A 17,024-nucleotide genomic window follows, 5' to 3' on the forward strand; every position below is an offset into this window, starting at 1 on the left:
AAAGAATTATATGCTACGTAAAATATAACAAGGACAAAGACCTTGATAACCACTATCGTGAATTGTGCTTACTCTTCCTGCCCTGGCACGATGATGAAAACAAAATCCTAAAAAGTACATGCACATGGAAAGATACGGTTGTGCAATACGAAAGCGTCATAACTTATAATGAGAAAAATTTTAACAAAGACATGATCTACGAAAACCTATGCAAAAATGCAAGCAACGACAACACTTCATCAACTCCTATGTCATTGCTTTGTTTAGAGACGAAGCACGAAAGCTTACTAAAGAAAAATCATTGTGAAACTAGTCACAATGCCATCCAAGTTCATAACAATCCCTAACCAAGACTTCTTTCGTGCACACACTCAACAAAGAGCAGAGGCATCTGTTCGATGATATCATGTTGTGGAAGCATGCACGTACTGAAGAAAGTATTCATTTATTTTTGACAGGCGGTGCAACAACAACAGGGAAAAGGTACTTGTTGTTACTGTTGGTTCAAGGACCAGCACGTCTCTACAACCGTGGCACTACAAATTTTTAAACCACAAAAGTATTACTGACAGCCTACATGGGCAAAGTTGCGTTCAACATAGGTGGCACAACTTTGCACTCTGCACCACACTTACTTTTCATTACAAACACTGCAACCTCACTTGTAGTTGAGAAGTTAGATGAACTGTCGTTCTTTATAAAGACCTGCAACTTATTGTTGTTGACGAGATATCTTTGGTTGGACGGAACACATTTGAATTGGTCCATTCTCGGTTACGGTCTATAAAAAGAATCCATGAAAAACCTTTCAGGGGTATCGACATTATACTTTGTGGTAACTTGTGTCAAGCAAGCCCAGTTCGTGATAGTTGGATTTTCACATAGCCGCCAGGAATACTTGAATCGATCAATCCTACGTGTTGGCACGTGCATGTAAAATGCTTTGAACTAACCTTGATAATGCAACAAGACGAGGAACAGTTCATTGGCATTCTGAACCGAATTCAAAAAAGCATGCACACACCACACGACATACGTTACCTAAATGGAAATCAGTGCATATCAATTTCAAAAAATGAAGACATATGCTATTTGTCTATGACAACATAACAAGCGAATGAACACAACCAAAAAACCTTCAAGAAGAAACATGGAACACCACATATTTTTACCGCTTCAAACACCAAACATCGACATTGTAACAAAAGACTAAAAATTCCGAAAAATCCTAAAGACTTCGGAGGATTGCACTATGCGCTGCACCTCAAGCAAGATTTGATTGTGGAGCTCTTCGTAGGAAACTTGAATATAGTAAAGGGCCATGTGAGTGGGCTATACAAAACCTTTACAACAGAGCACAATAAAACAATTGTTTGGGTAAAATTCAATAATCCCAACATCGGTGGCAAAACTCGATATGAACACCTTTATGTTTACAAAGCTGGTATTCATTGTGAATGGACACCAATTCACAGAATCTCACGTGAATTCTAAATTGGGAAAAACATGTTGAACACAATAACTCAAATTCAATCCCCTGTTCAACCAGCTTCCGCACACACAATACATAGATCTCAAGGCTTATCGCTGCACACGCTAGCATTCGATTTATCAAAAATAAAAAACCACAGGCTTGTTTACACTACGTTATCACGAATCAAAAATTCACAGTACTTATATCTTTTGAACGAACTAAAATACGAGAAAATTAAAACAGATGCCATAGTGTTTCAAGAGATAAATCGATTACACGAAAGCGCTTCTTGGCTCACACTAAACAAAGACTTAACATCTTATGCAACAAAAAATACTATCATCCAATCTATCAACACAACCTCATTCAACAATTACTACTATGATTTTAACAATGACCACAATTCAATGCATTCGCACGTGCTCTGCATCTAAGAAACAAGGAGCATTTCTCCACAGAATCTCGAGAATTTCAACACCCTGTCATCAGATGGTGAAATTAGAGTTGTAATACTCTTCAACAAACACATTGAAATTCTAAAAACAACTGTCACGATGATACCGATGTTGAAAATTGTGCTAGTCCACATAAAACACAAAAACCACAATATGAAAATTGTGTCGCTACATTGACACCCACTATTACCCATAAATGCATTCTTGGAGAAGTTACACGAAACTTTGCGAGACAACATTCAAAACACTTGCACGGTAGGTGATTGGCGACTTCAACGTCAATGCTGAGCAAAAAACCCGAAATTCAACCAACCCACAAGCATTTGTGACTCTGAGAAACTTCAAGCAACTAATAACCGAAGAAACCACAATACACAAAACCATTATAGATCACATATGGATTCATGAACACGGAAATCCTATAATAGCAAGAGTGAACTTTTGCTACTGGTCTAACCATTTCATTGCTTACGTAGCCCTCCCTTGTGACAAAGCCAAATTCAATGGATTACACTAGCTTAAATACAACAAGGCACACAAAAAACAATCAAAACAAACAGCAAAGGAAAGCAAGATGTGCTTCCCAAGAAATAAAAGCCCACTTTCTAAATACTCGTACATCTAGCTAGTGTTGTTGCTCCAAAGTTTCTACAACCTTGACACCACTTGAGGACCACTTGACTTCCATAGATTTTCATCGATGATCGAGTGCACAAGCACTCTTCGATCCCTTGACCATAAGAAAGCTGCCTTCATTCAAGGCCTTGAATCGCACATTCTCCCGCCGAAATGTTGTCACTGTATATTCAAAGAATCTCTTTGTTGCATTCAAAGATTCCCTTTTGCTTCCTTTTTCTTCCTCCTCTGCTTATTGCTTGACGCAAAGATCTCAATCCCGATTCTTTAAAGACTTCTATGATACATTGCTCTCCACATATCATGCGAATGAAATGGATGCAAGGGCTTCAGAAGAACATGCAAAAAAGAAGAAAGTAGCGCCTGCAAATCGCTATGGGCCATTCATGAAACTTTTAAGGTTTACATTGTCCCTTCATGTGATGCTTACGCCGTTGATACTACTGATGCTATTGCTCAAATATGAACATTTCTCTTATTCTTGCGCCCATTTGTTTTTTTTTGTGTGTGTGTTTTTTCGCAGCTGACTTGCTGACTTTGAGCGGACCAAGCTTTTGAAGCTTGTGAATATACGTCCATCTATATTCTACGATCCAACCACAACAACAAGCGTTCACTTTTGCGGAACACCAAAAGGTGCGCATGTCTTTTCGGTGTTATGTGTGCGACTCCTTGCCAGTGCCCATTGTTGTTAACATTCTGGCTTGCTTGTACAAGAAAGCTGTGGAAGTGCACATGTGGAAATAAACTCTCTGAATTCACATTATTCACTCTTTATAGAAGACGGGAGATATCATGATCTAGTCATGTTCAACCATAGAAACATCTTCTTTTGTCAAGCCCGATTCTTATCAAGCTACCACATCCAAGATAGAATGTATCCAAGGTTCTTTTGGGAGAGATGGTCAAACTAACATTGAGGCCTCCAAAAAGTGGACAAGCACAACACATGAGAGTGGTCTCTATAGTTCCGCTTGCACCGGATTTTGAGCAGATAATGGAGATTCTCAAGAGAATGTATACGAGAGGGGGTCACAAGATGTTAAAGAGATCAAATAAGGGTTTTATTGTTATGTGTCATGGCAATGAAAGATATTTACTACTTCAGAGGTGGCATGATAGGTTTGTATCCTACCTAGAAGTGTTGGAACATAAAAAAGTAGGAATGAGTGAGGTGGGTGACTGCCATGGAAAACCATAACTATCCCACAACAGGTAAAAGTATTCAATATGAATAAACAATTGTCATATTTGGCATCTCTTCATCAGTCAATTCAGTGGTAATCGCAAAGAAGTGATTTTCTATGTCAATGGAGGGCATTAGTGTCTAAAACAAGAATCACTGTCACAATATTGCAATCTAAAGCACAGAGTAATGAATGCAAAAGTAGATGGTCTTAAAACCTTTTTTCAACTGTAAGCATGCCTGCACCAGATCGTTGTACGGATTATACAAAGCTATAATTGTTTGAATGGAGATGAACTTGGAATGAAAATTAAATTCAACTAGATTTTTGGGCCTCCAAATAATGCAACACTAGCTGTGCAGATTTGCCACACCGTACCATAATCCTCGATTTTTTGGATTGCAAATTAAGATCTTAGCATTGGGATACATGTTGAGCCATTAGTCTTACATTTCATTCTTAGTTTGCTTCCATTTGTTTTGAGCTAAGTTGTGTCCTACATTTGTCAGGGAATTTTGGATTGTGAAATTTTTGCTTAGCGAGGTAGATGGAGATTGCTATGTGCTGATTACAGATTACATGTATATGTTGAGCCTTGCCCACGGCCCTTGAGGTTCACATAGTAGGAAAAACTTACCTATGCATACTTTGCTTGTGTGACATTTTGAAAGAACACAAAAAGTTCATATGTATGTACATATGAATTAAACTAATTTAGAAGGCTATCAAGCCCATCAAGGGAAATCCCCATTGTAGATAACAATTGTTGCTTACTCAAATTTCACCTTTCTGAGGGGTTTACAACTAAAGTTGCGGTGCACAAAGAAGCTTTGCTAGGATTGGAAAGATCAAATTTTTTGGTTTACATAATGAAAGTAGCGCCTACGGATCACTCCGCGCCATTCATGAAACTTTTAAGGTTTACCTCGCCCCTTCATATGGTGCTTATGCCACTGACAGTGTTGATGCTATTGCTCAAGTATGGAAATTTCTCTTATTCTTGCGCCCATTTTCTTTGTGTGTGTGTGTGTGTGTGTGTGTGTGTGTGTGTGTTTTGTCACAGTTGAATTTTTGTTGGCTTTGAGCAGCCCAAGCTTTTGAAGCTTGTGAAGATACGTCCATCTACAGTCTGCGATCCAAACATAGCATGCTTTCACTTTTGTGGAATGTCAAAAGGTGCGCATGTCTTTTCGGTGTTATGTGTGCAACTCCTTGGGAGTGCCCATTGTTGTTAACATTCTGGGAATTTCTTTGTTACTGAAGGGCTTCAGTGTAGGAGAATCTCCGAATTTCAAAGAAGATGCTCACCTTCTAATTTCACAACCAAACCACATGAAGCATTGAAACAAGCCTGCATCAATTACAAAGCCTTCCTTTAACACATCCACAGTCTCAGCAGCTATTGCCTTGGGAATAAGGGTTGGAAAAAGCGCTTTGACAAGCACCCTCTTTAATGACCTCCCAATCTCAACTAACTGCTTGGACAAAAATACCATGTATTATTATCACCAACAGCTTGAACCGCTTGCTACTTTTGACACTCATCCTTCACTTTGCTTTCCCAATTTGTAATTGTTCTCCTTGACTGAGGTGTATGTCAATGCAAACAGCAATGCAAGACGAGTAAAGGGGAACTAGAGCTTGAAAGAGTGTCAATGGAGCACCACCCAGATATGGCTTAAGCAATAAATAACGCCTCGAGTAAAAAAGGGGATTTTCAACAACAAACTACAGGTACGCTTGCACTCTCATCACCCCCTCCTGACTTATTAGGATTTGTCCTTGCTTGCCTTGCGGACATCGGTCCCTATATAAATTGGGTTTTTCTTCTGTGGAGCTTGCTTCTCTATGCTAGCATTGCATGTCTCATTCATAATTTCCATTTTCAGTCTGCGTGATTCAGTAAGACAAATGTGCTCATCATCTCGTAGCGAGAAATATTTCTTTCAAAACACCACTCTCTGTAGTTCCAAGAGGAGCTAGAACATGACGACACTCTTTTATCCCATGCATCTCCCTTCTCAAATCATGTAACATGTGACAAACTTATTTGCCTCACTGTAAGGGCAACAACCTCGTGGGAAGTTTTCTTGCGGTATGTTTGTGGATTGTTTCCATTTGGACTAGATGCGCTTCCTTGCCTAAACTATTGCTGGCTGCGGTGCCGATTGCCTACGCACACAACATGCTTCTACGTTTTCCCAAGCCCGTGAAATCTCAGTGAAAGGGCATAGGTAGCAGTTTGTGAAACAAGAGAAAGCCACATGCTGAACATGAAAAACACCTGGAAACCAAAGAGGTGGTTTTGCAACAACAAGCTACAAGCAGACCTGCCACTTGCCTGTCTCATTGGGTTTGTGTCTACTTGCCTTACGATGAGCATTTTCATATAGAATATGGATGTTATCAAAAATTGGTTCGATTTATTGATGTTCACTCCAACAATGGGCTCCCTTGTCTTGAAGATGCATAATATTGTGCATCTTACATTGCTGTCCTGGCAAAAGTTTGGTGCATGGTCTGAGCGTATTCCAAGCTGGTCAGTTAGACAACAAAGATACCGAGCTACAATGCGAGACAAATCCAAACTTGCTCAGATGGACCAATTGCTGGTCTTTCCTTGTATTTTTTATCTTGTGGAGCTGTAACATCACAAACTTTGCGATCCCCAAATCTTGTGTGGCGGTGTTAATATTCTTATGTATTTGTTATTTGCCAAGAATCTTCTGAGTCAAGTTTCAAAAATAGAGCCAAAAAAGATAGCGTTTGTGAGACTGAGGCTATGAACGATGGAGTGGACTTTGTGCAAGCAGACTTACCCAAAAAAGGGCGACGTTGATGTCGTTGTGAAAGCTGATATAACAAAGAAGGTTGACATTGATACTGCAAAAACAGTAGATGCATCACCTCTTGCTTCTGCCAAGTCACTTGCATGCTATTGGTACTACTTAATTTCCAACTTTTCCTTTGGCTAGGATAATTCTTAGATTGTAGAGAAAAAACGATGTAGGTGTGCTTACTTTTTTCCTCTGATCTGCTCAACTACACATTGTGCTTGTTGTTGTGACATTTTACATGGAGGCTTTCTCTGAGATACATTATCATCAGAATGACATCAATGGTAGATTTTGTTTGCATTTTGAGTCTGCAGCGCTATGTCCTCATACACTTCATTATGTTCTCATGCACTTTGTTTTGTGCGATTTTACGTCTTCTGCGATATTCTCTCTCTCTCTCTCTCTCTCTACGTGTGCAGCTTTTGGTAAGCTTTGGCACATGTCTCACATTCTTGATCATGAATGAGGAACCATTATGAAATTTCAGCTGCACATCACCGACACCAACTATGTCGCAAGCAAAATCATTGCCAAGATGATCATGACCTTTACGAGCTGCTTTGCTCTTGTTAACCACTTACGGACACCCTATCACCTTTGACGGACGGCTTATCATTTTATTTGAGTCATGGACCGGGCTTATCGGTCCTATAGATGTGTAGGTGATCGCGCTGATGAGAGGTGCACCACTTATCTCATTTTTATATTATTTTTGCTATGACCGGTCACTATGGGTGACCATGTGTGAATGGATCAGATTCATATAAAAGATCCATTTTGACCTAAAATGGATGACCGGTCACTATGGGTGACCATGTGTGAATGGATCAGATTCATATAAAAGATCCATTTTATGACCGGTCACTATGGGTGACCATGTGTGAATGGATCAGATTCATATAAAAGATCCATTTTGACCTAAAATCCTCATTCTTGAGGTGCATGCTAAAGAAGTGCTCTTGCTCTACTTCTACCTTCTTCTCCATCGTGTGCTCACGAGTATGGGTGTGTGTGTGTGTGTGTGCTTGATAGAGAGAGAGAGAGAGAGAGAGAGAGAGAGAGAGAGAGAGAGAGAGAGAGAGAGATCGAGCATTGTGGCGGCATCGACAACGGCAAGGCGGTTGAGTGCGGCGGCGACGGCTCCCTCTTCTTCACGGCACTTAATCCTTCATGATGGCAAGCATCGAGCAGTGAGTGACACACCATTGCCCCCCTTTGAGCTTACTAGAATAGTCTAGTTGTGTGCTTGCAGCCATTCGTGGCTCACACATAGTGTTTGGCAAGTCCTTATCTTCCGACACGTGCGATAGAAACGCACATTTTGGTGCCATTGCCAGAGAATGCCCTGCACTAAGCTCGAGAGCATTAAGTGATGCCTCGTTAAGCCATTCACTTTCTGAGTTTTGTGAGATATGTTAGTGCTGCAATGTGCAGGTTTTAGCAAGTTTTGTTAGATCTGTTAGTGTTGCAATGTGCAGGTTTTGTTAGATTTGTTAAGCTCTATAATGTGGAGGTATTGACATGTTTGCTAGTGTTAGTCTCTGCAACATGCAATTTTTTTTTGCAGTGGCAATGTTGTGCAGTGTTAGTGTTGTTAGTGTGCAGTGTGCTATAGCTGCAAGATGCAGCTGCGTGCGTTAGACACGCTCTATGCGCGTGAGCTTGGCGCCCACGCAACACAACCTTATCCACAAAGTTTTTTTGGAAAAAATTTATAAACACGCGTGGAAAATTTTCTTATATTAAATTGAAGGAATCGGGATCATTCCCCAAACTCAATCCCAAACCTAAGCCTTAGTCCTCAGTCTTATGATATAGTATAGGCACTACTATATACATATATGTATATATAGACTACCCCCTCGAGGTGAAGGGAGGGCATGTGGGACAATTCCTTTAAGTTCTCCACCCTTCCCTTCACACTTACACCCTTGGACTTACTAATTTTAACCTTCTTTTCAATTTAAAAAAAACCTTTTTTAGGATTCCGAGGGCCTTAAGTAACCAAATTGGGGACTATAAAGCACGGCAAGTCCCTCTAACCAAGACACTCGTTTTGAGCCATCACACACCCTATTCCGTGGCTGGGTAAAAAAAAAGGACAACATAAAAAATTGAGAGTAATTTGGGTTGCAAAACACCCAAAAAACTAGGTGAGCGGCCTTCATAGGCACTCACCAATACTTCTAGGGTGTTGATGTCACATGCATCTACGCTCTGGTCGTGTGCTAGAGGATAATCATATAGAGAGTGTCTACGTTTACGCGGGCACCCATTATTCCTCCACATTAGACTCTAGGCCCTTTGCGGGAACCCAAGGTAGCACCACTCAAGACCCACATATTGCATCTAGTGACTCTTCCTTCGACTACGATTTCATGGAAGATTACCCGACGTCCAATGCCATGGGTCCACGGTCTGGGCCAAACGTGTTTAGCCGCTTGAAAGAGACTCTTAGTAGAGCCACTCACTCCGAACATGGAGCTAGCAATGTAAATGAAGGGGCTGGGGAAGTAAATTCACAATTCATGACCAATGTAGACCCCACGCTCATAGAGATTGTGCATGTGAATATTCCATTCATTGCACTCCCTGACTCTTCATAGCTATTCCCCTCCGAGGTTATATTACCTAATGGTAGAAGCCTTGCCGAAGTGCAAGAGGTTGAGCAATTTATCATTGCAGCTATGGAAAAGAAAATCAAAAGCTTACGCAAGACAAAGCAACCGAGAGAGCTAAAGGCAAAGGCCCCTATGTTAACATCGATGCTAGTAGATCAATCAAGTGCTCTTGAATTAGCAACCACTAAGGACCAAACCATAGAGAGCCACATTGAATCTAATTCAATGGACACCCCTAGCACCTCAATCCTAAATGGAGCATTTCTAAATGGAAATTGGGAGTATGAACTACAAACAAAGACTTTAACCTATCTATACACAAGTCACACCTATCACATGGGTTGGTTAGATGTCCTACAATCCACATTGGGTGCTATTAGCATAGAGGAGCAACAACAAAGAGTTTATGATGTCATCCATAGAGTTATTGAGCTGGAGATGCAGAACAAAGGGATCCACATGCCTTCAACGCGTCTCATGAGATTCTTGGATATTGGGAAGGCTAAGCAACCAACTTTATCACAAATGGAGACTCCCTCGGTAAGCCCGATGGATCCTCCATATGTTGTTTCACCAGTGGTCTCAATATAATCTGAGGCCACCAGCAATAGCTTTACTTTTCTAAGGTTAGCTCATCTTTCTCTTGATGACACCATGGGTACCATGCCTACCCTAGTGATGGGCATGACAAAAAAACACACCATGGACCTCATTTATTAGTAAATCACCACTACATGGTGGCCCAATGCTTACAATAGTACCTACAAGTGTTTATCAATCATATGCACCTATGGGCCCTCGTGCTCATGTAGCTCCTACCCATTGTTTCAACAAATTATGCTCCACGACCACAACATCCAAGCCCTTATTTCAATGAGACCATACCAGCTAGCATTATCATGTCACATCCCACGTCTGCTATGTCTAGGGCCACACATAAGAACTTTGGACCACCACATGGCACAACATTGTACCCAGCTTGGGACGTGAAGATCACCCATATGCCTAACCCGATGCCAATACCCATTCCACATGCAGTCCCAAGAGCGCCTATCCCCACTATACCTAATCACTTGGGTAACTTGGCAACATTTTCTCAAGGTATCGGTCGATTTATTGCTAAAAATATTCATAACATGCCTGCTAGAGAGCCTAGAAGTAAGGCAGTACAAATAGCCAAGCTCACACAAAAATTTAGTGGAGACGGGGATGTGAGAAAGCATTTCGAAGTATTTGAACAAATACGTCATTCCCTAGGAAAACAGAATGACCTGCATAAGAGTAATGCTTTAAGCCTGATCTTGAGTGGAAAGGTTGGGGAATAGGACCCTAAGGGTGTAGGAGAAAACGATTTAACCTACTCTTAGGAGACTATTTTTGAAAGAGTACATACAAGAGGGAGTGCTTTGGGGTGTAGCCTCTCAGCTCCAATAATCCCAACGAGAGGAAGGGGAGTCCGTGAGAGACTATATTAGTTGCTTGAAGCATTTGAATTCTCGTTGTAATCCAAATGAGTGCTTCAATAATAACCAATTGCTTGATAGATTCATTAGGGGACTACGACATGAGGATATCTAGAATGGCCTAGTCATTAGAGGTATCACCACTTGGGAAGTAGTCATCCCACCAATGTCATCCAATTGGAGGACAATTTAATGATTCAAGGAGAAAGATTGTCTATTGAGCCTAAATCTAGTAGCTCGCAAGCGTCAGCGCATGAGCCAATGACCATAAAGCCTATTGCCAAAGAACCAAAGATATCTGAGATGACTCTAGCAGATCTCACCAAGGCCATTCAAGAAAGTCTTAGAGACAATCGTGCTCCACAAAACAATCATATGTATCCAAGAAGGGAGCAACAATGGTGCTCAGTTTGCTTTGTTCCACATAGTACCAGTGAATGCCCTACGTTTAGAGTAAAATGTAATGGGAATTGCAATGCATGTGAGAGGTATGGTCATCAAGCTAAGGATTGCATAATATTTTAGCACACGATGGCCAATAGACCAACCTTAGCATGGGTGGACACACCTCGAGTACCTGCATTGATGCCGGCCCCACCACCTGAACAACCGTCACAACACATGGTCCCTAGGGCCCAAATGTTATTCAAACAACACAATTATCACCTCCAGTGCTAGGACCGCAATCCCCACATCCGAGAATCACTTCCGTGAATCAAGTGGATTGTGAGTCATCTATATCTTGTGTGGATTGCGAGGATGAGTTAGACCCTATGTTGCCTATGGGATTGATGCACTTGAAGAAAGTCCACAATACAACAAGGAGGACTATTGGGGACAAGTCAAATATGTCTATCAAGTAGCTGTTCTTGTGGCAAGAGGCCAAATATCAATTTCACTTCCAAGAAACTATCTCTTCAATGCTACGAGTGTGGGGGTTCACATCATGTAACCGAGTGTCCTATTAGACTACAAATAATACCACATTGATGCAAACCATTCAAGCGAGTACAACTACAATGCCGATACTCATGTGTAATCAATGTGGCATAGATCATTTGATTGCCCAATGTCCTAATAATCCAAATGCGCCAAAGATCATGCCATTGAACTTAATTGAGGTTACCGAGGATCCATCACAAAGTACACCTGTGGTACCAGTAAATGTACTCACACCATCGATGCTCCAAACCAAAATTATATTCTTGAAGAAAGAGACACAGTATCGATTGCCAATCTCAGAAGAAAAAGGAAACACCAAAGAAGAGATCACAAAAAGCAGCAAAGTCAGACCCCAGTTCAAAGACCAACATAGGGATTGGTGACGACCCCGTGTATATGAACGACACTGAAGAGTATTCTGATTTGAATGAGACCATGGAGACTAAAACGGTCACTAGGAAAGAAAGAAACAAGGAAGATCATCATGAGCCACAATGGCCAGGACCCAAGGAACCCAAGAAAAAGATAGGAACTTATCCAACCCCTATAGAGGAGTTCGAGCGAGTCAAGCAATTAATGAGTTTGGTAGAAGAGTCCCTAAGGGATATAGATCTACCATCTAGGCAGATCCAGATTACAGACATAATGTTTCCGACGTGCAATCAACCTCACAAAGACATAGACCACTAACCATACCTAGTGTCATCCAAGAAGAAAGTGACTTAAAGTCATTGGGAAGTGGACGTAGTTCCTTCTTGTTGGAGAGAATGTTTACAAAGGGATTACATGACCCTATCTAAGAAATGGAGATCCCATCTTTCCCATGTCAAGGGACTGAAGCCCAAAAAGTACAGTTAAATATTGCCAATTTGATGGATTTCATGGCTTCAGAAGTTAGAACCACCATTATGTCTAAACTATATGGAGACCCCGAGCTATTCTTAGCTCTTTGAGATTTCCTCAATGGAGAACTGAAAGTTGGGCTACCATAATTTTCACAGATGGATGGAGCTAGGGAGGTGCCAATAGAGGAGGAACACTTAGATCCACAACCCAACCTAGATGAGAACTCTGTTGTTGAAATACATGTTAACAAGTTGGGACAATACTTTGAAAGCGATGAATCCAATGCGATCATACCAATCACTACCAAGGGATTAACTGTGAAGGGAATCCTTGATGGTGGTGTTGGGGTTAGCATTGTAACTAAAAATTGTTGGGAATCTATGGGAAGACCTCACCTTGGGACTACAAACATAGTGGTAAAGATGGCCAATGGGCTATTGTTAAACCTATTGGGATGCTAGAAGATCTCAAGATCAAGGTCTTTGGACAAAAAATAAGGCATACCTTCATTGTTATGGATTTTTTCAATCACACTGTGTCGTCTGAGATGATACTAGGACGTCTTTTCATGAGGGAAGCAAAAATGGTGCATGACTGGTCTAAAAACCATGTCTACTTACATTTCCAAGACTCTGTTTTTTGAGTTGATCTTGTACCTGGTCAAGCACATCCTCTAGGAAATAGATTTATAATTGATCATAGATGTGGCACCACAATTCACTCGGCCGCATTGCAGTATTGTTACACGTGTAAAAAGGACACTAATGTTGGGAAAGATTTCCCTTCTATGGATGTTCTACCTAGGATGACTGAGTCTGACAATGTGGATTGGGTCCACCTAGCAGCAACCACAGACACTAGGGGAAATAGGGGGACGACCTGGGTAAGACTTGAGGGGGACGAAATGCCACAACTCGTACCTTTAAATATGATAGGAGAAATCCATGTAGATTGCGGGGACCTACAAGGCAAAGGCTCGATTGACACTAAAACCAGTAGCGTCGCAAAAGACTATAGCTTACATGATTTGGATTCTGGATCATCAATTGCAACCGACTCTTAGAACAAATAATTTGAATTGAATATTGGCACAAATATGGAAACGAACCATACGGAGCCCAACAGTGCCCTAATTGACAATCTATCAGGGAGAGGAAAAGACACGAGTAGCGATTCATCTAGTGACTCTTCACTGGAGGAAGGTCGTACTAAAAAATTAAACAAAAAAAGTAAGAGATATAAGAGGAGATGATATTGAGTAACGTGCTAGAATAAATGAAAAGAAATCTACCGCAAAATCACTTAGTTATGTGGGGGCATGTGATGCTCATCAGAAGTTGATAGATAATTGGGGTGAATATCTTTAAAGCGTCATGTGGTGGAATCCACAACCCATTGAAATAGCACAGCTAGAAGCTACAGAGAAGCCAAAGTTGAGTTGTATTATAAGGAGATGACCAAATCGAGAGCTAGGGCAACAACAAAAGGTAGCGGAAGAGAAATGACAGTCCACATAACAACAAGACCCCACAAATTTACATTTTGCACCTGAGCATTTCAAATACTACACCAAGGAGGAGCGTAAGGTTGTGTATACAAAGGCCCAGAGAACACTTACCAATGGAAGTAATGAAGTCTATGATGGTCCAACGATAGTTAAGGAAATAGAGTTAGCAGAACCACGTGAGGAGTCCAAACCTGTTTTCATTCCCCAAGATCTGACAGAGACTAAGGAATATTTACTTAAGGAGATTCTCAAGGAATTCAAGGATATATTTTCTTAGACATATCATGATAGGAAAGGTGTTCCACCTTCCGTGGTGCAACACATAATTCCCATGAATAGCATGGCTAAACCAGTCCAGCAACGACCCTACCCAATGAATCCTAAGTATGCAAAGATTGTTCAAGAAGAGATTGAAAAACTTGTCAAATGCGGATTCATATACCGTATTGAGCACTCAAAGTGGGTGTCTCAAATAGTTATTGTGCCAAAAAAGAATGGGAAACTCAAAGCGTCGTGGACCTCAAGAAGGTCAATGCCGCCACTAGTAGAGACCATTGCCCCTTGCCATATTTGAAACATGTGCTTCAAAGAGTTGCAGGGAAGGAAACTTATAGCTTTTTAGATGGGTACTCTGGCTACATTCAAACCACAATTGCACTAGAGGACCAAGCTAAAACTGCTTTTATAACCGAATTCGGAGTGTTCGTATTTTGTGTTTTGGCTTTTGGCTTAACCAATGCCCTTGCTATCTTCCAAAGATTAATAAACACTTCTTTTAGGGAATATTTGAGGGAGTTTTGCGAAGTTTTCTTAGATGACCTTTGTGTTTATTTTTCCTGAAAAGAACATCGATCATGTTTACGAAAAGTGTTTAAAAAGTGCAGATTGTATCGCATCTCATTAAACCCTTCAAATACCAATTTTGGGTTAAACAAGGAATCATTTTAGGGCATATAGTATCCAAAAATGGGATTTTCACAAATGAGAGTAAAATTAAAGCCATTTCTATATTTTCACCACCTACAAACTATAAAGAAGTTCAAAGGTTCATGGGCCATGTTGGTTATTACCGATGGTTTATTTTAAACTTTGAAAAGATTGCTCGCCCATTGTACAGGCTTCTTATTGAGTTCCACTGGACTGCAGAGTGTGACCATGCTTATGAGTTCTTAAAAAAGGCCTTGACAAGTGCTCCCATCCTACTAGTGTCCTATTGGAATGTAATCTTCCATGTGCATTTTGATGCATCAAACTTTGCTATTGGGTGTGTTCTAACTCAACCATGAGAACATAAATTGGACTACCCTATTAGCTTTGCAAGTCGTCAATTAAATGATGCTAAGAGGAACTACACCACTACAAAGAGGGAAGGTTTGACTATGATTTACGCATTAAAGAAATTTCACTACTACCTTCTTGCCAACAAGTTTGTTTTCTATGTGGATCATCAAGCGTTGTTGTATCTAGTAAATAAACCTTGTTCCACATAAATAATTACACAATGGTTATTAATTCTTCTTGAGTTTGATTTGATCATTATGGTGAGACCCGGTAAAAGATATGTCATAGCAGATCATTTGTCTCACATACCCAATGGTGAAGCTCCTGCTGTAATCGATGATGAATTGCCTGATACTTCCCTATTCCTAGTTGAGACCATGCCTAAATGGAGTGAGAAGATTGTGAACTTCTTAGTTAATGGTTTTTCACCCAAAGAGATTCGTAAAGATATAGCTCGAAAACTAGTAAAGGAATGTGAACCTTATTCTCTAATTGCGGGAACTCTCTACAAGATAAGGAAGGACGATATTCTTAAACGTTGCACTCGTGAGGATGAGTATTTATACATACTGCAAGAAGCCCACATGGGTATAGCCGGAGGACATTTTTCAAGGGAACTAACTGGTAGAAAGGTGTTGCAATTAGGCTATTGGTGGCCTACCTTATTCAAGGATGCATCACTTTTTACAAAAGGGTGTGATGAATGCCAATGTTACAAGATCACATAGTGAAAGGATAAGATGCCCTTACATCCTATTAAAGTGACTCAACCATTTGAAAAATGGGGTTTAGACTTTGTAGGTCCAATTAGTCCCGCAGCTCGTAACACCCAATCCCAATATATTATTGTTGCAAGACTGACTATGTGACAAAGTGTGCAAAAGGTAAGTTACACGCAAGGCTGATGCAAGGTCAACTGCTAAGTTTCTCTTTGAGAACATTATTCCACGATTTGGTTGTCCCTTTCAGATTGTGAGTGACAATGGTACTCAATTTATAAATGGAGTGATAAAGGAACTCACGACAAACTTCATGATAGCTCACCATAAGTCTATACCTTATTATCCACAAGCAAATGGCAAAGCTGAGAGCACTAACAAGACTTTTATTTCTATCTTGACCAAAACAGTGGAAGCTCATCGACAGATTGAGATTTGAAGCTGACATCAGCTCTATGGGCTTATCGTACTGCTTAGAAAGTGGCTATTAAATGTATACCTTTCAAGATGGTATATGGCCAAGAAGCAGTTATGCCATGGGAGTTTGTAATTCCTAGTTTGCGGGTAGCTTCACAAAAAGGTTGGGATGGTAACCCTTTAGTTGAACGTTTATATATCCTTAAGAGGTTAGATTAACAAGGAAATTGGCTGTGCAAAATGCACTTGTGGAGAAATATAGGAGAAAGAAATAGTTTGAACGTCATTTAAAGAACAAGGATATCAAGATTGAGGATAAAATCTTTATGTGTGGAGTGCGTAACGAGAAGAAAAAGTTGAAATATGCGAAAAAAGGACCATATAGAGTATGTGAAATCACCCCACAAGGTACCATTCGGGTGGAAACTCTTGATGGATTTGAAACCATTGGATTCCTCAATGGGGATAAATTTAAAAAATACTATGATCCTTTAAGCCAAGAGGAGCTACGTGCCATCCATAAAAGAAAGGCAGCCAAGGCACAAGAAGAATTGAAAAAGATACAAGCTCAAGCTGAGGCTAAGGAGTGACAACAACGTAATAGATGCCAACGAGAAGCCAACCTTTAAGTTACACATG

The sequence above is a fragment of the Adiantum capillus-veneris genome, chromosome 18 (assembly GCF_014529385.1).
Source record: "Adiantum capillus-veneris isolate H3 chromosome 18, ASM1452938v2, whole genome shotgun sequence".
In the NCBI taxonomy this organism is placed as follows: Eukaryota; Viridiplantae; Streptophyta; class Polypodiopsida; order Polypodiales; family Pteridaceae; genus Adiantum; species Adiantum capillus-veneris.